The sequence below is a fragment of the Quercus lobata genome, chromosome 2 (genome assembly GCF_001633185.2).
Source record: "Quercus lobata isolate SW786 chromosome 2, ValleyOak3.0 Primary Assembly, whole genome shotgun sequence".
Lineage (NCBI taxonomy): Eukaryota > Viridiplantae > Streptophyta > Magnoliopsida > Fagales > Fagaceae > Quercus > Quercus lobata.
Window position 1 is genome coordinate 8051192 of NC_044905.1, and position 22430 is coordinate 8073621.

General features: G+C 36.8%; 1 long non-coding RNA gene across 1 annotated transcript; it reads left to right on the top strand.

Moving 5' to 3' along the window:
- The first annotated feature begins 1725 nt into the window (after positions 1 to 1725).
- On the top strand, positions 1726 to 21663 carry LOC115974313. The gene is made up of 6 exons (XR_004087890.1): positions 1726 to 1807; positions 2829 to 2882; positions 3247 to 3427; positions 5770 to 5846; positions 18751 to 19468; positions 21644 to 21663. It is a non-coding gene; the product is annotated as an uncharacterized LOC115974313 (long non-coding RNA).
- The last annotated feature ends 767 nt before the right edge of the window (positions 21664 to 22430 follow it).

The window sequence follows — 22430 nt, forward strand, 5'->3', positions numbered from 1 at the left end:
CTCACAAAATCTTCTATATAACTCATGCTTTATATAGGGCCTCCAGGCTGGCAAAGGCGGTCGATGATGGCATTCATCTTGGCCTCCAAGGCTCTCTTCTTGTCCATCAGAGCCATCATCTTCAATTTCACGTTTGTCGCCACCATTGTTATGGGTGTGTGTTTCGGTCATTGGCACGGTGGTTTTATCAACGCCTAACTTTTGAGCGGAGAGTTTGAGTTTGAGTTTTAGTGAGTAGTGAGTGAGAGGAGTTTCAAAAACCCGCTTAGACCGGTAACGTTTCACTCTCCTCTGCTCAGATCCAGCGACGTTTCAATCTCCTCTGCTTAAATCCGGCGCCGTGGTGGTGGGTTTGCAATTTCTCTTCTCTCTTCCTCTTTGCGGTGGCGCTGTGGTGGTGGATTTTGTAGTTGGTCGTTTTTGGTTTGGATTGGTGACAAAGAATTTGGTTTTTTATGGGTGTGTTGGATTTTTGTGGGTTTTTGTTTGTGTTTCTGGTTTTGGGTTTGTTGTGGGGTGGTCGGTATTGGTATTGCTGATGGGTTTGTGGGTTTTGTTGGTGGTCGGTGGTCAGTGGTTTTGGGTTTGTGGGTTTTTTTGATGCCATTGCTTTGCTGTTGGTTGATGGTTTTGTGGGTTCTATTCTTCAATTTTTTCTTCTTCTCTGAATTAGAGAAAGAAAAGAGAGAAGACTCAAGAGAGTGGTGAGAGAGAGGATAGAGGGTATGTAACAGTGTTACAAACCGTTTGAAAATAAGGACCAAAATGGTCACTTTTTAAATATTGTGGACTTTATTGGTATTAATCCAAACCTCTGGGGAGGTTTGTGGAATTTACCAAAAAAATAAAGAATGGTTTTTTAACTTTTGGTGTGAGTGAGAGGTGTGGTCAGGTTGTTTTAAATTCCTTTTACGTTATGTCTCTTCCTTTTGTACTTTTATACATTAATATAGTTGCTTTGAAGTTTACAGTTGCGAATTTGGGATATTTATAGGTATTGGAACAAGCGGGGTTTGAGGTAACTGATGGTGGAGAATGGAAGTTCTGGAAGTATGTGGAGGAAGCTGAGTTTGGACTAGGGCTGCCAGTTCATACTGCTTTCATTCTGGGAAAATTGCTGTCAGGGGATCGAAATTTACAAGGTTTGTTTATATATATATATGCTTTATTAATTTTTTTAATTATCAGATACAAGTTTAATATTTTTTGCAATGCTAAATATGAGGGATGTCTTGATTGGGTCTTACATTAAACACATTTGAGAAACAAACTAATTTTTTTAGTGCTTGCTTTAAGAGCTTGTCTATTCATGTGGATGCTGGGTCTTTGACACTTTTATATCTTGATTTAATTGGGAGAATTTCTTAATCACAAGAAGAATTTTGGAGTTGAGAAAAGATTTGTAGAAATTAAGTGAGAAATTATGTCATCTGTTCCGAGTTATCGGACTTTCCTGACAAAATTATATTGCTTATCTAAAGAAGAAACAAGTTAGCATGTTTTGCTGATCACAGTCTTGGTATTTCTAATAAATAATCGCCATCCTTCCTTGATGTGAAAATTTGAATCTCATTTTAAGCAGTTTATTACTTTTATAGCAAATTCTATATCTTGTATGTGATATGGAACTAATATGAAGTATTCATTAGCAGAGTGGTGCAAGTGGATGTCAGTCCAAAGCTGTCTAAGCTGGCTTCTGGAAGTAAAACCAAGCAGTGATCGTGTGGGGTCTCTGATAGTAGTTGGTCTTGGAAATGACTCAATTCAACCTGCAGATCAGAAAGTCCCATCCATCTTACGGCATCAGGTTTGCTTACTTGTGAATTAGTGCCATTTCTAGATGGAGCAAAAATAAAACATTCAGTTGCAAGGAAAGATCTGCTGTCAAATCACTGGGTGTTAAAAGTTCAGGGATAATCTAGAAGGCAGAAGTAGTGATATGACCCTGACTTTTGGGGGTCATTAGAATGATTTTGAATGGCCCATAAATTTACTTTTTTCTTTTGGTAATTTTTTTGAAAGCAGAAATGTGAAAAGGAAATTTGGTGCTTAGACAATTAAATTCCAACAGAATCATGTTTGAAACCTCTTGGGGCATGTTTGGTAGACTGTAATAGGCGCTGTAATGTAATAGTTATTCCTATGATTTAGTTATTCTTTAGTTTGGTTATGTTTTTATTACAAAGAATAATCATTCCTTATGAATAGTTATTCTTCAAAATGAGGAATAACTATTCATCCTTAAAAGGTTGTATTAACTATTTCTTAGTAAAAGCAATAATTTCAAAACTTAATATATTTCCAAATAAACAAACCTTCCATATACATCTAACAATTATAAAAATAAAAAATCATAAAAAATAACACATATCTCTCTTAAATTTAAAAATAACAATTTTTAAGGAAATATAATTGTATGAATAAGAAATTTTCTAAAATAAATGTTAAGTTTCATTCTAATGTTATGACTTACAACCAAACTAATGAATATGTTTAGTTATTACATTATAACTCATTTTATTCCTAGTAATAAAGATTACAATTCCTATTGTAATCTTCATTCAGTGTACCAAACGTAGCCTTGGTAGTTCTTTTTATATTTTAGGGGTACCTAAACCCCTTTGCCATTACATAAAGAATTGCCCCCCTTCCCCCTTTCTGACAAAGGATGATTTCATATTGCTTCTTGGTATTCTAATTGTAAGTTAGAATTCTTGTACTAACATTTGGTATAAAAGTTCTTGACTAGAGCTTTATTGCAAGTTCAATTCCATAAAGTTGCTTCTATTTTTGCCTATATCTAATACCTATCTGTCTAAACTTTGAAGATGATGTTCAAGAAACAGATTCTGAATCAAGATGTATACCATATTCAAATACTGGTAGTGTTGTCATTTTTTAACATTTAGACTTCTACTCAAACATAAGGTTGCGTTTGGAAACTTGAATTTGGATTGGATTTTGATTCTAAATCAATATATTTGAAATGCCATGATTTCAAATTCATTTATTTTAAATATCATTTCAATCCAAGAATTTTAAATGTTTAAAATCTTTGTTGGATTTGTCAAATCCAAATCCTTGACTTTTTTGAAAGCATCCAAACAAGTTATTTGGATTTTAATCACCCAAATCCAAATCCTGTTATCCAAATGCATTGTAAGGGGATTCCTCTGTATAGTTGTCCGCATGCATCATGTTAATATATCTTCCATTCTTTTTCTTTTTCTTTTTTCTTTTTTTCAGGAGTATCCTCCTGGTGTTAAACTTGTACCAATTGGAAGTAAGACAGCAAAGCCTTTCCATACAACAAACTTGATCATATTTGCACCTGAAAATGTTTCAAATGAAAGTGAGAACAATAGTTTTGTTGCTTGGGGATGCATTGATAGTGGATCCAGGATGGAGGTCTGAATTCCATGAAGAGGTATAATTTCTTTTGCTATGCCGAGATGCTGCTGCCTTTTTGACAGATGATTTTTAGTATTTTATTCTGCTTGACATTCTCATTCTCAAATACCATCTGTGGATTTAGTGAACTCAATAATGTTTGAAATAGGATATTTTATTGTTGTCCCGTACTGTGGGCTTCTTACATACTCGTGGATTTCCTACTTGAATACATTTTATGGGAAAAACTTGTGTCACTTTCAAATTATAAAAAGGGAAAAAAGAAACATGAGCTAATTTTATAGCCATTGTTTTCCATTTATATGAAAGTAAGAATCCTGTTCTCATTCTTGTGGATTACCTGCTTGGCAGAGTTCCACCATTTTTACTGTCCTTGGAAGCTATCTTTGCACTTTCTTGAGTAACAGTGCTGTCTTATAAAATGGAAGCATCAAAGAAAAGTAGCGGCTTTGGGATGAGTTACTCCACCTCTGAACCAAATTATAGCTCTGTGTCTGGCACACTTTTGATGTGTCCCTTTAAAAATGGGAGTGCCTAAAAAAGGAAGTAAGAATCCTGTTCTCGTTCTTGTGGATTACCTGCTTGGCAGAGTTCCACCATTTTCCTTGTCCTTGGAAACTATCTTTGCTCTTTCTTGAGTAACAGTGCTGTCTTATAAAAGAAAGTAAGATTCCTGTTCTCATTAGTGTGGATTACCTGCTTGGCAGAGTTCCAAACATTTTCCCTGTCCTCGGAAGCTATCTTTGCTCTTTCTTAAGTAACAGTGCTGTCTTATAAAATGGAAGCGTCAAAGAAAAGTAGTGGCTTTTGGATAAGTTCCTCCACCTGTGAACCAAATTATAGCTCTGTGTCTGGCACACTTTTGATGTGTCCCTTTAAAAATGGGAGTGCCTAAGAAAAGGAAGGGTATTGGATAAATTCTGACAGTTTTGATCCAATACAACTCTTCATGTAGGGCTGTCAATAAGCTCCTTTACTAGGGCTCCATCCTGTAGAGCATTCCTTTTGGGATCAGTTGCTCTTTCTAATAATCCATATAGCCTTTATTTTGTCTGATGTATGGATATAATGCACTTCCTCTTTTAATTGGCAGACATTTGGTTGTACGAAAATTAACCCTGAGGTTTCATTGCAACTTTGTTTGATGGACCCTAAGGCTCATTTTTGTGGCTTTCAGGCCATTAGTGGGTCTTGGAGGATCACAATTGGTCTCACATTAGCTGGATGCCATCTGGCTATTGGATATTTGGGAGCTCCAATTGGTCTTATATTAATGTTAGCCATCAACAGAATCTATTGGTCCAGAGGTCATGTGGCTTCCCATGGAGTTTGTGAATCTGTCCTTCAGCACATTTTGATTGACTTGTAACCGTAAACTGGGATTTGGAACTCTCCTGGGAAGGATCCTATTTAAAACTTGTCAGCTGTCAAGGCTGTGAACAATAAGAGATCAGTAATCAAATCCTTGGTAGTTTCCATGCTTTCTAAGGGTTTCTCTACTTCTTGTCTTTTTATTATTTTTTTATATGACAAAATTAAGGATTTAACTAACAGAAATGTTGGTTCTCTTCTGTTATGTATTAATTCTTTTTAATATGACTAATCATATAATTGGACATAGTTTTGATAATGTATGTTGCTGTTGATTAATTCATATTTATTTTATTTAATTTACATTCATCATTTAAAATGATTAGTAGTCTTACAGTGTTTTGGAGGGAAAGGGGAGTAGAGGGTATGGGGGATAAGTAGAGGAGAGGGGAGGGGAATGGTTATCCCTTCCCTTATTTGGATGTTTTACAAATTAAGAGGGGGAGGGATATCTATACCCCTCCCCTTTGTTTGGATGTATTAAAAATTGAATGGGAAGGAGGACATGATAAACATCATATAAGTTAACAATTATAGCCCTCTATGTTCATTAGAAGAAGTAGATATAAATTCTAAAAAAAATAACAGAAAAGAAATAGGTATAAATTGACAATTTAATTTTTTTTAATCTAAGTGGTTACCTTCCCGCCCCCTTGCCCTCCAACTTCCCCCAGTTTGGTGGAATTAAAAAAATGAGGGGTTCGGAGTGGTATCTTACCCCTCCAAATCCCCACAAACCCCTTCCTACACCCTTTCAAAAAAAAAAAAAAAAAAAAAAATCCAAGCAAGGTTTATTAAACACCTCCCATCCCCTCCCCTATACTCCCTGCAACTTTCCCTCCATCCAAACAACCCATTAGAGATGTGTCTTTGTACATGCCTATAAAATGATATGCAGTCACCCTTACAGCAGATGATGCTTACTTTCTAATTTTTTAAAAATATTTTTTTCTTAGTAACTGATAAAATTGTTGTTTACATGATCAGCTCCAAAAAATAGTTGCTGCTTTGCCACGGAAGTTAGTTGTCTTTGTTACCCATCATCATCGGGGGTCATGTGGATGGTAAGTTTTTATAGTATTAAGTAACATAACTGAGAGGAAAGGTTTATTTTTTGTTTAATGCTGTGTTTTTAAATGCCAAACACAATAGTAGATTACACATAAGTAAGTAGATATATTCTTCTCAAAAAAATAGTAGATTACACAATTTGGTGTCTGTGTTTTTATTCTGATTTGTGATGATCAATGGGTGGAACTTTTGTTTTGGTTGTTTTCATGTTTTGAGTGAAATTGTTTTAATTGATGAATTGGGTCATTGGGAATTGTAATCCTAGCGTTGCCTTTTTCACTGACTGTTAACTAAGGAAGATGAAATTGAAAGGATGGTGCTAGTGGGAAGCCACACCCTTTTGGCAAATTTTACCGAGAAATTATTGCGGTTTAGTTGTGGTGGGGGATGTGGTGGTGATGGAGGTGGCTGCTGATGGATTTGGTTTTTGTTTTGGTTTTACCATTGGTGTAGGTGTGGTGGTGAATTTTTAAGTGAAAAGATATAAGGAGGAAAAAAAAAAAAGACCCAAAAATTGGTGCCAAACTGAAAATGTGTACAGGATTTGAGAATAGAAATGAAAACAAGCCCAACAAGAACCAAATAGGGCCATTATAATCATACTTATTTTGTTTTGGGGAGGGATGGACCATCGATGGCCAGTAAACAAGAAATCTTAGCTTTTCTTCTAAAAAGAAAAAGTAGAAAACAAAGACAGTGAGTTAAAGTTGTGTTTACCTATCAAAGCAAACAAAAAGAGAAAAAGGGGGAAAGCAACTAAAGAAAATGGCCTCCCCTTAATCTCTTAGTGTAAATTCTACTCTAATAAAACTTCTCCACTGTATAAAACTTACTTGGTGCTCTCTCAGACTTACTTTTGGTGCTCTCTCAGACTATTACTTTTAGCTGGATATCTGCATTCTAAAATTCTGATTAATGTGTTTTTTTTAAAAACCGAATGCTGTACTGGGTAGTAATTCTCTATTTCTTGGCTTGTTTCTGGTCTTTCAATTGTCCAAAAGTGCAACCCCAATGCTACTTTATTAGTGCATGAAAATACAATGCAGCGCATTGGAAAAGGTTATGATTCCTAACATTATAGTTTTGTGTCTAATGGTTGAGATTACCGATTGTTTAAAGATATAATGTTATTTCTTAGATCTTCTATCTTTACTCATTATTTTGGTGTATTAAATTGATGACCAGTGTTCATAGAATCTTAAACTGCATCTATCAATTAAAAAAGAAGTAGATGCCATGCCAAAGCATTATGGCTCCTGGAAATATTCTTTTCAAATATTGAAGCTCTTTGAGCAGTGTGGATTTGCAGTAATAATCCTAAAATAATCTCATAACTAAAAGAAAGCCTGTATCAACCTTTCAGGGTCCAATACATGAGGTCTCAGTTAAGAATTGTGTAAGAGGTAAAGTTTTATCAAATTCATGGATTTAAAGCATGAACCCGACTCCAATTTTGCTAGGATTAAGGCTTAGTTGAGATAAGCTGTATGTAATAAGTAAATACTCTATGCACAGGTAAACTCAAATCAGCTACAGTGAGAAGCTTAAGTTGAATATATTTGACTTTGAGCATTCTCATCAGGTGTGTCAAATGCCAAATATTTGGCATTTGACACATCAAACACAAAAAACAGAGCATCATGAGGTGTGCTATATGTGCTAAAATTTTGAGACATGCTATAGTACATTCTTATTTTTGGCACGGTACGGATGAGAATGCTATATGTGTTTATTATTATTTTTATTCATTTTTCTCTCTCATCCTGATTAAAATATATCATCATCTTCATGTTCAATCACTCATTTTCTGCTTCTTCATCTCCACTCTCCCATACTCTTTTCTTCTCCCCTCTTCCCTTTTGCTCTATTCTCTTCCCATTCATGAATCATGAGCTACTACCGATTTCCTCTTTACCATCTCACAAATTCCACCATCACTGATCTATAAAATCTCCTTTACCGGTTTTTTTTCCCCTTTTTTTCGCCCATTCCTCACTGATCTATGATCTCATACGTCGAGAGACAGAGACCGCCTAGGCTCGCTACTGATCATTGACCCACTTTGCGACGAAGAGGAACTCCAGTGTGAAGGACACGGTGGCTGGAAGTGAAAACTTCCATCAATGACGGCGACGGAGGCGGTTGTCCTGATCTGATTGTCGCTCTTGAAAGGTAACAAACACTGAAGGAGGAGAGAAAAAAAAAAAAAAGAAGTCTTGGTGTATGTCTAGCTTAAGCCCATCCAAAATGTCTCGGTGTATGTCCGATTCAATTTATGATTTTAGTGTAAATTGTAATTAATTTTATAATTGATTTGGTGGATTTGAGATGTGGTTTTGTTTGATTTGGTGGATGTGGGTTTGTGCTAGTGGTGGATGTGGGTTTGTGTCGGTGGTGGGTTTGGGATGTGGGTTTGTTTGGTTTGGTGGATGTGGGTTTGTGCCGATCTCTCTGGTTGTGTGTGTGTGTGTGTGTTTTTTTTTTTTTTGAGATGATGTTGGTGGATGTGGGTTTGTGTCGGTGGTGGCTGTCGGTGTTGTTGCGACAGTGGTTGTTGGTGGCCGTTGTTGCGGCGATGGTGGTTGTGCTGCTATTGTTGTTGTTGTTGACGACGATGATGATAGGGAGTAGTTAATATATTATTTTAATGTGTAGTAAATATTATTTTAATGTATAGTATTGAAGGATAAAACATCTAATAAATGGAATGTCAAATTGATATTTTTTATGAGAGAGCTTATAAGAATGCTCTTAGATGCTCTTTGTGCTGCTGTATCCCCATTAAGGAATTTGACTGAACAAACTGTGTTTGCTGCAACTGCCAGCTGCCAGTGCACCTTGCTTGATTGAATTTTCTTGCCTTTTTCCAGTTAGTAATCTTCCTGTCCTTTGTTGCTTTTAATTTGGGGCACACAATTGAAAGATATTTCTGCAATAAAATGACGACATACTGACATTTAAGCAAGGAAATTTTTCAATCAAAATTAATGACATGCCAGAATGCTCCTAGCTCAATTATGTGAAGGACATACATGAAAGCATTGTCTTTTCATGATATTACACAAAAGTCAAAGTGAGAAATTTTTGAGAAGGCTTCCTTTTAGAATTCTGGTTTGATGGTGACACAACGGAGTGTAAATTTAGTAAAAGAAAACATAAAGATGAAGGGGTTGGAAGACTTAGGGCCTGTTTGATAGAAGAATTTAAGTAATGTTATTTGTATTTTTTTGAAATATCTGTGGGTGAAAAAGTGTGAAAATACGTATAATATTGTTTAAAAACTAAAAACATGTGTTTAAGATGTTCTACCAAACGGGCGCTTAATGGTCAAGAGATACCAATGAGTGAGAGCTTTCAATAACTTAAATCAATAATTTGTATGGATGGAAAGATTGAAGAAGATGTGAATCATAGGATGAAGCAGGGTGGATAAAATGGAGAAGCACATTAGAAGGGTTAAATTATTGATTGTTCCAAAAGTTTAAACTATTAGGATATGGTAAATTTAATAATTTAACCAATACTTCTAACACTCCACCTCACGTGTGGGCTAAAACTACCTTTTAATAGGTAAGGCTCAACATGTGGGAATTTAATGGGAGGTAGAGTGGAGGAGATAATGATCGAACTCAGGATCTCATGTTCTCATATCATATTAAATTATCGATTGTCCCAAAAGTTTAAACTATTGGGATATGATAAATTTAATTATTTAATCAATACTTCTAACAAGAAGTATTATGTGATCGTAGAATACTTGTTAAAACTATAAGACTAGCTATGCTCTATGGTACTGAATGTTGGGCTGTTAAGAAGGAACGTTCATAAAATGAGTGTAGTTGACATGAGAACAATAAGATGGATAAGTGGAAATCAAGGAAAGATAGAATTTGAAATAAAGGAATTTGCTTAAAGATAGGAGTGACTCCCATTGATAAAAAATGAGGGAGAGTCGCTTGAGGTGGTTCAGTCATGTGTAGAAGTGGGCGATTAATGCAACAGTAAGAAAGAGAAGAGTGAGTTGAATTTTTTTTGATAGGTAATAAAAACTTTATTGATAGGAAAAGTACAATGAGTTAGAGATAGTAAACTCATTGCAAAAAAACAGATACAAATAGATCAAAAGGAAAAGCTAACAGAATTAATGAAATCAAGCAAAGAAGAACAACATGTAAAACCCTAAATACGAGACCACTCAAACAAAGTCCTAGTTAGTAAAGACTTAAATGGGTCCACAGTTCTTTCAATGTCCTCAAATGTTCGGACATGACGTTCCTTCCAAGTTAACCACATAAGTCACGCGGGTACCATATTCCAAACATTGGAAGAATGAATGCCCAACCAATTCCACCATGTAGGAAGTAGAGAGACTATTGTATTCAGCATCACCCACTGAACCCTAAACAAGTAGAAGACTTCACTCCCCAAGGTATGGACAAACTTGTAATGTAGCAATAAATGATCCACGGTTTCCTACTCACATCGACATAGGCAACACCAATTAACAAGAGACAAGTTCTTCTGAACAAGGTTATCTATTGTGAGAATCCCACCCCTAGCAATTGTCCATAAGAAAAAAGACACCCTTCTAGGAACCTTAACACTCCAAATGCATTGCCAAGGGAAAAAAACCGACAGAGCTTTCAACAATGATTTATAAAAAGAATGTACATTAAAGACACCACTACGATTCAATTGCCAAACCATGGTATCATCACCCCCCATAGGTATTTTGGATGAGTTATGTGCGAAGAAAGCATAAAACCTTGCCTTCTCCTAATCTAGAAACTCACAGCGGAAGAGTAAGTTCCATCTTCTATCACCCCCATTAAGTGCAATGTCAACCATATCAGAAATCCTAGCTTCTTTATCCACAGGAAAAGCAAACAATTTCGGATACAATTCTTTCAAAGAAGTAGGACTACTCTAAGGATCATGCTAGAACCGAATACGAGAACCCTCTCCCACCGCATACAATACATGACCAAAGAAACTCTCCGCCCCCTTCCTAATGTTCTTCCACATCCCATAGCCATGCGTTCCTCTAACAGCTTTAGTGCACCAGCCACCACTACCTTCCCCATATTTGGAGGCTATGACCTGACACCATAAGTGTGTGGCCTTCTTCCCAAAGCACCAAAGCCACTTCCCTAGTAAAGCTTGGTTAAACAACCTAATCCTCTAGATCCCCAAACCACCTGCCTCCACCAGCCACACAACCTTTTCCCAAGCAACAAGTGAATATTTAAACACATCAGTAGATCTCCCCCATAGGAAATTCCTCTGGATCCTCTCTAATCTGTCCGCCACATGTTGTGGAATAGTAAACAAAAATAAATAATAAGTGGGAAGGCTTGATAAAGTACTCTTTAATAAAGTAAGCCTACCCCTTTTTGACAGAGATAATCGCTTCCAACCTGAAAGCTTTTTCTCCATTCTCTCTATAATAGGTTTCCAAATCGAAGAATCCTTATAATGAGCCCCCAAAGGCATACCAAGTAAGTCATGGGTAAACGGCCAACCTTACAACATAAAATGTGGGCCAAAGCATCCAAATTCCTAACCTTACCAATTGGCACAATCTCACACTTACCAACATCTAATTTCAAGCCTGTGATAGATTCAAAGAAGATCAAAACCATACGAATATATGATAATTGTTTGCTGGAAGCGTCACAAAAAAGAATAGTATCATCAGCAAATAAAAGATGAGAAATGTGCAAACCTCCTTCTCCCACAGTGGGGCTTGCTTGGAAACTGCTAAGAAAGCCTCCATTTTCTGTCTTCTTCAACAACCTACTCAACACCTCCATAACCAACAAGAACAAGAGTGGATATAAGGGATCCCCTTGACAAAGATCGCGTGAACTACCAAAGAAATACACGCCTTCATCCATCTCCCCCACTTCTCCCTAAAACCCATCCTCTGCATAAGATAAAACAAGGCACTCTAGTTCACATGATCATAAGCCTTCTCAATATCCAATTTAACAATTACACCCCGGATTTCCACTCTCTAGTCTACTGTCCAGGCATTCGTTTGCATTAAGAACGGAATCGAGAATCTGTCTTTCCCTAACAAAGGAGTTTTGGGAGTTGGAAATAAATTTATCTAATGCCAATCAAAGTCTATGTGCCAACACCTTTGACAAAAGCTTATACAAGCTACCCACATGGCTAATAGGGTGAAAGTCTCTAATATTAACCACATTAGTCTTCTTAGGTATCAAACACAAAAAGGTGGCATTGAGAGATTTTTCAAAAATACATTTTTTATGGAAGTTTGCAAAGAAAGCCAAAATATCCCTCTCAAGCACACACCAACATTTTTGGAAGAAGGCCATGGTAAAGCCATCAGGGCTAGGAGCCTTATCACCCTTAGCTTCCCAAAGAGCCGCAATAATCTCCTTCTTAAACTCCCTTTCTAGGGAAAGCTGATCAGTTTCATCCAGATTTGCAAACTCTAGGCCATGAACAGTGGGCCTCTAAGATTCTGACTCTTGATATAAAGACTCATAAAAGCCCACTGCTTGATCTTGAATCTTTGACTTTGCCTCATACAAAATACCATCAACCTCCACACCCCTCATAGTATTAGCTCGTCTACGAGAATTGGCAAGCCTATGAAAAAATCTAGTATTATTATCCCATTCTTTTAAAAACAGAGCTTTTGATTTCTGCCTCCAATAAATCTCTTCCAAGGAAGCTAAATACTCAATTTCAGCCTTGACTTCAGTTCTTCTTGTTATATTTGCCAGAGACAAAGATTGCACCCCTTCTCTCAAATCAAGATCCAAGAGTTTAGGCAACAAACATTTCTTCCTAAAAGACACATCCCTAAAAACATGTTTATTCCAATGCTTCAAATCTCCCTTAAGAGCCTTGAATTTACAGGCTAGAACATAACTAGGGGGCCCCACAAAATGATATCCATTCCACCACTCCTGAACTCAATCTACACAACCCTCCACTTTGAGCCACATATTCTCAAATTTAAAAGAGATCTTCCCCCTCGACATATCACCTGCCTCCAAAAGAAGAGGACAGTGATCCGAAATCACACGGGGAAGAGGCCTTTGAGTCACATCCAAGAAGTGATCCTCCCAGTTAGCGGACACCAAAACTCTATCAATTCTAGAGATAGAAAGGTTCTCGGAGTCACGAAACCATGTATACTCATCCCTATCAGAAGTAGATCAACCAAAAAATTCCTCTCAATAAAGTCCGAGAATTTGAGCATGGCTGTACTAAAAGAGGTACAACTGAGACGCTTTGTTGGATATATGATGATATTGAAGTCACCAAAGACACACCAAGTCGAACTCCACCTTACTTTTACACTATCAAGTTCAATCCACAAAGCATCCCTAAGCCCAGCAACAGTCGAACCATACACGCTTGTACAAATCCAAACAGATCCATCTACCACACCTTTCAACACAATAGAAACAGAAAAGCAGCCAACCACATAGTCAATTTTTTCATACACCCGCTTGTCCCAAATCAAAAGAACTCCCCCTGTCGTGTGAATGGCATCCAAAGCTACCCAATTAACAAAAGGGCTGCCCTAAAGACTTTTCACAACAAAAGAATTAGCATAGTCCAGTTTTGTTTCTTGAAAACACACAACATCACATTCCCACTCCTTGAGTAAATTCTTCACAGTATCCCTCTTTTGAGGATTGTTTAATCTTCTCACATTCCAAGATAGGATTTTCGAATTCATGGACAACAATCTGAGCCCACCCCAATGGAATTCACATCTCCTCTAGTTTGACGACTAGATTGTCCATCATAATTAACAGTAGAAACTAAATTCTTGAACTCTCTCATACCTTTTTTAGTTGAAGAGGCAGTGTAGTGAAGACTACCTGTAGTAGCTTGTTTTTCCCACACTTCCTCAAGCTTTTGAAAGAAAGCAATGTACTGCCTTTCACAAGAATCTATAGGAAAGCCTACAAATTTACCAAAACCCTTAACAATCCTTTTCACCCACACTAATGGTTCCAGAAAATCCTCCACGAGAAATTCATCCACTGCTCTCTCCTCTGTTACCAAATCGAGACCCCCGCAAGGAGCCCACTTAGACAAAGGTACAATATCCAAAACATTTCTATCATCCTCATCCTTACCTGAGCTAGTGGAGTTGTCCCAATTCAACATCAACATGTCATCCTCTTTGGAATCAGAACCTAGCTCATAGAGAGGAGAGAAACGATTTTGAACCAGCAACTTGTGATTGCGATTCATATCGGAGAACTCATAACCCGATAGAGGCTACGAAACCATCTTTGGTGAAGCAATGGGCTCATTAAAGTTAGATTGACTATCAGACAGCCCATTGGAAAGCCCATTTGGGTTTGGAACATCCCTAGAGAATAGACAATCCACTGCTGGACAATCGGTGACAATCGCAGCGCTTCCCATACAACCAAACACAACCCCACTAGTTTGAGAGCCCACCAAATGACCACCGTCAACCCCCGTCACTTCAACGTACCCATCGGACCTTAGAAGGTCCACACCCATCTTGCTAGTGCTCGGAACTCCCATCAGAGGCTTCACGGGTGAAGCAAGGGAAACCGACCCTTCACTAGTTTGAGGGCCCGCCGAGGAAACACCACATTTCACAATCTCATCCATGCACCCATTGGACCTCGGGAGTACTCCACCCATCTCGCTGGTGCTCAAAGGCACTATCAGAGTCTTCTCGATTGAACCATGGGACCCTGACCCTTCTCCCACCTCCCATGAGCTTTGTTCAGTCAACTTCACCAAGTTTTGAATGAATTCATTTTGTGCTTTAATGGATTTGGCCTGAGTTGCTTGGTCATTTAAAGCCACAGGCTCTAACAAAATTGGGCCCAATTTTGCTGCTTCTTTTTGATGGACAAAGTTACTCCATTGGATCTTACGTTAAGTAGCCCTATCAAAAACAACAGTAATTTTTAAAGGGAAATGGGCCTGAGTCCATTTAGCAGAAGGGCCACGCAAAGGCCTGCTACATTTGAGAAGACTTGGATTATTTGATTTTTGAAAAAAGTCAAATCCCCCAAATCTCTTCTTCTAATTTATAGTCCCAGAAATATTTGGCAACTGATTCTCCTGACATAACTCCCTTCCTACTTTCATGTCCCCATTAATTTTTTTCCCAACATGGTTCCTTGAATTTCTGGTGGATTTCTCATGCCCACCACCACCAGCAGCCACCTCCTTCCTCGGCCTAGAAGTTGATTTTCCAAAGAAAAAAATACATAGCTTTGTTTCAAGAAAAGCCCAGCCTCCCCTGTTCATCCCTTTTGGTACACGCAAGCAACCACTTCTTACTCCATTACGGTACTCTGATATCTCCACAAAAAGACCGCCCTTATTCGATCTACTAGAAAACTCCAAAATTTTATGATACTTGTGAAACCATTTAAAGAAATGTTTCTTGCTAAAGTCCCACCGGCACAACTCTACCAAATAGGTAATGGTCCCATGCAACCCCAATCTACCAACTCGGAGTGAACCTTGATGTTTTCCCCGTTTTTCAGCAATGGAGTATGAATCCATACGCCCCCCATCAAAAGTCAAGAGAAATGACTTTGAGTCAATACGAAAAGAAAATGAGTTCTTCCCCTTTGACCCCCTTGGTATAGAAGAAGACTTGATTCAAGTTGAGGGAATGAAAAACCCTAGAGGAAGACCTAAAGTATCATTAGTATAGGTAGTAAAAAATAAGAAACTATTATTAGTAGAAGTAATTAAAAAGAACATGCTAATTAAGTAGGTAATTGAGAGTATGGCTTAATATTGGATAGAATAGTGGAAATAAATACATGTGACCTTGATTAGTCTGTTGTGGATGTATAGTTGATCCTAAAATTTTGGGATTAAGACTAGATTGTTGTTGTGTTTGAGCCTTCGTGCAATGGCGCCTTCCACCAAAAGCGACAAGTTGTGGGTTTGAGTCCAGGAATCAACCTCTCCAAGCTACCTACCACGCCTCTTCCAAACCCAACAAAAGTGGGAGATTTGGCACTGGGTAAGACCTTTAAGGCTTTGATTGTAGTAGTAGTTGTTGTTGTTGTTTGAGGGTGAGGTTAGCAACTAAAGGTTATGAAAAAGCAATTTATTTATTTTTATTTTTTTCTTATCATTCTTCATAATAGTAAATTTCTAGCCATGTTTTATTTTTGTTCTTAAAGTTTTTGGTATTGAGGCAATTTTTGTAATTCCGAGAAATTTTGGACCTAGGCTGTGTTATTGTGGACCATGGGTCTTATTTTTGAGTCAAGTTGTGCTTTTTTGTCCTTATCATGGTACTTAGTGGTTTACAACTCTGTTTGTTTATACTTTCTAATCTGAACTATATGCCCCATTAGAATTTAGATTTACTAGAAATTATATATATAAATATATATGTATATATATACATATATATATATATATATATATTATGAAAGCTCGATATAGCAAATGCTAGAGTTTGTTTAGACCCCCAATTCTTAATTACGACTTAATTAATTTGCTTAACACACTTAATGCGGAATATACGTGATTAGCAAATTAATTAATTAAAGCATTCAACAATTGCATGGATGGGCACAAGGATGCAATACTAAAATGTAAAGGGCATTAGTGAAAAGAATAGCAAACCCAAGATAACATGGTGATGTGTTATCAAAGAGGAAAACTGAAGAACTCGGCGTAAAAACCTCTCTGCAGCCCTTAAGCCGAAATGATCCACTAGTGAATAAGTTGGAGTACAAGGATATCAAAAAGTCCCTCCAAGCCTAATCTACCCAAAATACTTGAGCCCTCCAAACTCTAGCTACCAACGGACTTCACCGAGTCATGTTTTCACTAATTTGTCAGATCTCGCAATACCGTTTGATTGCATTGCCAAGCCTCACCGGTTTATTTTAGCAAAGACCCAATGCTTCCCAAGCTCTAAAACACTCTCTTTACTCTGAATAGGTATGGGTTGTGTTTGGGTACAAATTTCCTCTCAAGGTATGACAATGGGAGGGGAAGGAGAAGAGACTACAAATGAATTCTCACTTAAGGATGAGTAGCTCTCTTTAAAATGGTGGGTGCTGTAGAAACCTCTCTAGGGTTTTGTATATGATTAGCCTCTTTACAATTTTGTGGGTAATGAGGGTATATATAGTGTGGGCAATGAAGAGGAAAGGCCACACTTAAAATCCCAGCTGTCAGTGCATCTCACGGGTCATCTTGCGGATTGGCCAAGTTGCGAGATACTCGCGAGATACACTAACTCTTGAACTTCCACATGTGCTCCTCACATGGCCTTTCGTGGGTGTTGAGTCCCGAGCCAGTCGCGAGATCAACTATCTTGAGCAAATCTTCACCACTTAAGACTAAATCTATTACAATTAAATCCCACAAAATACAAGAAAATAAACTAATGCAATTATAACACTTTTTGTCATGAAATAAAACCAACATAAATGTTATGTAAAAACCATAACTTTACATATTAGTTTAATTCAAGGTAGAATAAGTTTGGGAGGATATTTTATGAAGCGACAGGGCTTTTTTTTTTTTTTTTGGTTGAAAATTGTATGATGTAGTCTTATACTTGGCCGTGAAACCTAAGGAATCTTGATAGAATGCCTAGAAATTCATCCCCTTTCTTTTTCTTATATTTAAATCTCTGCACTCTTGTATCATTATTAGCCCTTATTGTCTCTAGAATTTCATTGCAAACCATAAACTCTAACCAACCATAAATATTTTTAAATCAATCCTAAAAGCTTTGAGCACTAAAGTTTGCTTAGTGTGGAGATTCTTGTGTCATACAATGAATGTGGTAATTCACTTAAGTGGATGGTCAGTTAAAGTATGGCAAATATGCTTGTTTTGGATGACAAATGTCTTCATCATTCTCCTTGGTATATAGCAAGGGCAAAAGCAGTCCGTTTCTCAAAAGCCAAAAGAAATGATTTTGATTTAAGAGAACTTTAACTTAAGGGAATGGTCAGTTAAAGTATGGAAAAAGATGGTTTTTTTGGATGACAAACCTCTTCATCATTTTCTTGAGTACATATCAAGCGCAAAAGCAGTCCATTTCTCTAAAACCAAAAGAAGTAATTTTAATTTAAGAACCCAGTGCCCGTGAGTCTATTTCCTAGCTCTTTGATATCTTTGGTGTTGCTGTTGCCTCTTTTAAATATTTTTACTGTATTAACAGTCTAATAGTTTGGTTTTTGACTGTGTAGCTTATATTTTAACCAATTTAGCGCTTTGTTCTTTTGGATGACAGCCTGGATTCTGTTTATGTAGCTTATTAGAGTATGTGTGTCTTTGAATAACAATGCAATAATGATGTTTATATTAATTTGTAAAACTAAAAATATGATTTAGCATTTTATTACCTTTAAGTAAAAAAGAGAATGAGACCCAAAAAATGGTCTCTAAGGGATTCTCTAAATCATGATTTTTTTTTTTTGGGCTCATGAACAGTAGCTAATCAAATCTGATAGGCTACTGTACATTAGCAAAAGAATAAAGCTAAATAAAAAAATTAGTAAGGAAAGGAGTGGGGATGGGGGTATGGGAATGTGTGTTAAAAAATGAATAAATAATGAATGCAGAAATAATATTTAAATGAGATATAGAAATGATAGAAAATATGTTGGAAGATGTATTTGAAAAAGCAGGTAGATAAAAGGTAAATGTTACTGTTCATTATTCAAACAGTACAAAAATATAAAGAAACTGTTGGAGATACTCTTTGTCCTACAATGCAAAACTGCCCCTTGGCTACAAGGGTTGGCAAATTTTTACTTCATTAGGACATGGTGGTTTAGACCTTTAGTTGATTCACCCATCATAATTAGAGATCATTTTATTATCTATAAAACTTTAATTGATGTTATATAATCACAGGTGACTGGTCTCTTGGATATACCTCAGTTTCTGGAGCAGAAGACATTTGCATTGGCGGTTAGCGATTAAGGGTCATTTTTGCACCAGTATTCCTCATTTTTTTTACTGCACAAATATAAAATGATAGTTTTCTTTTTGTTGGAAGCTTAAGTAACGTTTGGTGTAAGCCATTACAAACTCGCTCACATATTCGTACTCCAGATGTGCTCAGGCTAATTATCCATCCATATTTGTTGACAAATTGATAGCTGTCAGAATTGAGGATAGGATTATGGACAGAGAAGATATACGTCAGTGGTTGGTGACAAATGGTAGCTATGCCTTAATGATGGTTGCACTGGTGGTCAAAATGATGACATTAGAAATGAAAGTGTCACGAATGGAAAGATGACATCGACAACCAGAATGATGATGTTGACCGTAGACATCATCACTGGTGATTGTTGATGATTGGTTCATGGGGTGTGTCTATCCCTAAGACGTTCATGAGCGAGTTGGCGGTCTTTGGGAATTTTTTTGCATAAATTGGGCCCTTTGTTTAATTTTAGCCTGTTGTTTCTTTAAATAAAGTTCTAAATGTAGTTTTCCATATAAACCAGCATTATATTGTTGTGTCTGAATATGAAAGATTCTTCTAAATACAGGGTCATACTGATGGTCACATGGCACTGCTTCATATGAGTACTCACTCATTGATTGTCGGTGATCATTGTGTTGGGTAAGATTGTAACGACTCAAGGAAAAGCGCTAGCCACCGGGCCAGCTCTGATACCATATGTAACGACTCAAGGAAAAGCGCTAGCCACATCTGCGCTATATCTTAAAAGGACTAATCACAATTGAGGTTCCATGTAATTGTTAATAAAGCCTAGTTCAATCCAGTAAATACCCGATGTGGGACTCATCACACACCCACACATCACACAATCAATCAAATTGGGGCATCACAGTAATTGTAAGCTTTATCATTGATAGTGGATTTTTGTTTTTGGATTCGCATTGCCTGTGAATATAGCATAGAGTTTGCCAAACCATATTAAACTCTGTGTCTTGTATTGTTTTTCTGCTATTATTTTGCATGTTTTCACAATAAATTGGTAATAGCGTTTCCACTGTCACAAAAAAATTGGTAACAAAGCTATTGGTTTGGGATCCTAGGGATTTCGAGCAAAAAATTTAAGTAAAGCCCTTTTGCTTCAACAAAATAAATACCAAGAACAAAACCAAAATTGATGGTTAAAAACTGAGTTAAGAAGAGGAAGTTCAAATTAAGTGCTTTAAATTTTCCTCCGGCCAAAAGCAGGGCTTTGTTGGAAAAAAGATGCTGCTTATTTCATGCATTTAAGTTGATCTACATCCATTAAGCCTCCGATCAACAATTTCCTAGTGAACATCATAGGGTGTTGTGGTTCTTTGAACTGCATTCAACTTGACTCATTTCAAAGAGTGGTTCTCTGAATAGCATTCAAATTGACTTATTGGAAAGTGTGCATTGGGATGTAATTAACTAATCAGTTTTCTCCACAAACTAACCCCCCTTCCCCCAACCGCTTCACACAGACGTGGAAGAAGTTTTTCGATGCATCTTGAACGAATGCTTGTATCATGGTAATGGTTGGATCTTAAATATATGTGCTATAGAATTAGCACTCTATGCATTTGGAGGTTCTAAAATCTTGTTATAATATTTCACCTTGTACTAAATCAAACAAAATGGCAAATTAGCTGAAATAAAAAACTCACTTCATTAGGCATGTGCCAACACGAATTTAAACAATTCAGCTTAGAACCTCTACAATATATAAACATATAGTTGTACTCATTTAATTTGGAAGTCAGACTGCAATCTCAAAAAATTTCAATCATTTTGGTAGCTTAAGTTGTTAGTCCATGAGCCAACCCCCTGCCCCCTTCTTTTTCTCAAAAACCTCTAGAAAGAAAAGGTCTTAACATTGTTGTCAGGACACACCGAAGTGTTGTGTTTCTCCCTCTAGCCATTTCTTCTAAAATATAATTAAGAAATCTGGATAATAATAGAGCATAGTCCTGTTTACAAAATTTTGCCAATTAGATTACATGTAAAGATGCCTTAATATAGTAGAGTAGTTATCTTAAGAATCTTTGTGATACCCCAATTTGATTGATTGATTGATTGTGTGATGTGTGTGGGTGTGTGATGAGTCCCACATCGGGTATTTACTGGGTTGAACTGGGCTTTAATAACAACTGCAAGGAGCCTCAATTGTGACTAGTCCTTTTGAGGTATAGCGCAGATGTGACTAGCGCTTTTTCTTGGGTCGTTACATATGGTATCAGAGCCAGTCCAGTAATCCCATGTGGGCTTAGAGACACTACCCCACAAAGTAGACCCTAATGAGGACATTAGGGATTTAAGTGGAGGAGATTGTGATGCCCCAATTTAATTGATTGTGTGATGTGTGGGTGTGTGATGAGTCCCACATCGGGTATTTACTGGGTTGAAATGGGCTTTATTAACAATTACATGGAGTCTCAATTATGACTAGTCCTTTTGAGGTATAGCGCAGATGTGGCTAGCGCTTTTCCTTGGGTCGTTACAATTACACTTACAACTCTCACAGACCTCACAAACATAGAAAAACCGAAACCAAAGCTTAGTCTCTAATTCTCTCATTGGAAAAAATTTTCCAATTCTCACGAACCCTACAAAGGCTATACCACTATTTATTGGGGCTATAACACCTCCCTACTTCTTTTCTTATCAGTGTGGTAACACTCCTAATATGGATTAATGCATTTGGTTATTATTCTTCTAATTAATGTTGGTTCCAAAATCAACAGGAAAGCTCCAAACTAATTCCCCTCGTGGGCTGGACTTAAAATTCTTTGCTAATTTATCTGTGCTTTGTTTTAGTCAAGGAAGTGCCATCTTGGACATTACTTTTGGTGGAAATATGACTGTAAGTTCATGTGAAGGTCCTAATAATGATACATAATTACTCTCCTTTCCATTATGGACTACTCTTATGAACCAATATTGTTGTGCTATACATAAAGTTTAAAGTGTTCTCATTACTATTGCATTTCTTTTTTTATTTCCTATACACTAAATATGGCTAAAGTTGGACCTTCCATAATCAGATTTACATATTATGCCGTAATCAATAAAATACAATTGAGAAATATCAGTAATACCATTTGATATTTTTCCATTTTTTTAATAGGTTTGAGTTGGTCTATCTTAGGTTTTGTATTGTTACCCTTCCTCTGCCTCATATAAAGTGGTAGTATATGTTAGGGTTTGTCAAATTAGGTCACGTTTGGTAGACTGTAATAAACACTGTAATGTATTAGATTTTCTTTTAGCATAAATATTCGGTTGTTTGGTTATATTTTTATTACAATGAATAGTTATTCCTTATGAATTATGAGAAATTGATGAAAACTATTTTCATTGATTAATTCAGTAACTATACAACTGTATATATACATTCTGACTTAACTGCTACAAGCACGTGTGAACACAACGCAACAAACATAACAAACTCACACACGTGTTTGACTCAAAAATAACTAAACTAACTAACAAAACTACAGGTCGTTTTTGTACACTCATCAACCAGACCAAGTAAACCACACTGTCGTTTATAAGAATAATAATTACATCTATTCAATTTCTTCAACTCTGGATTTTTACTTGA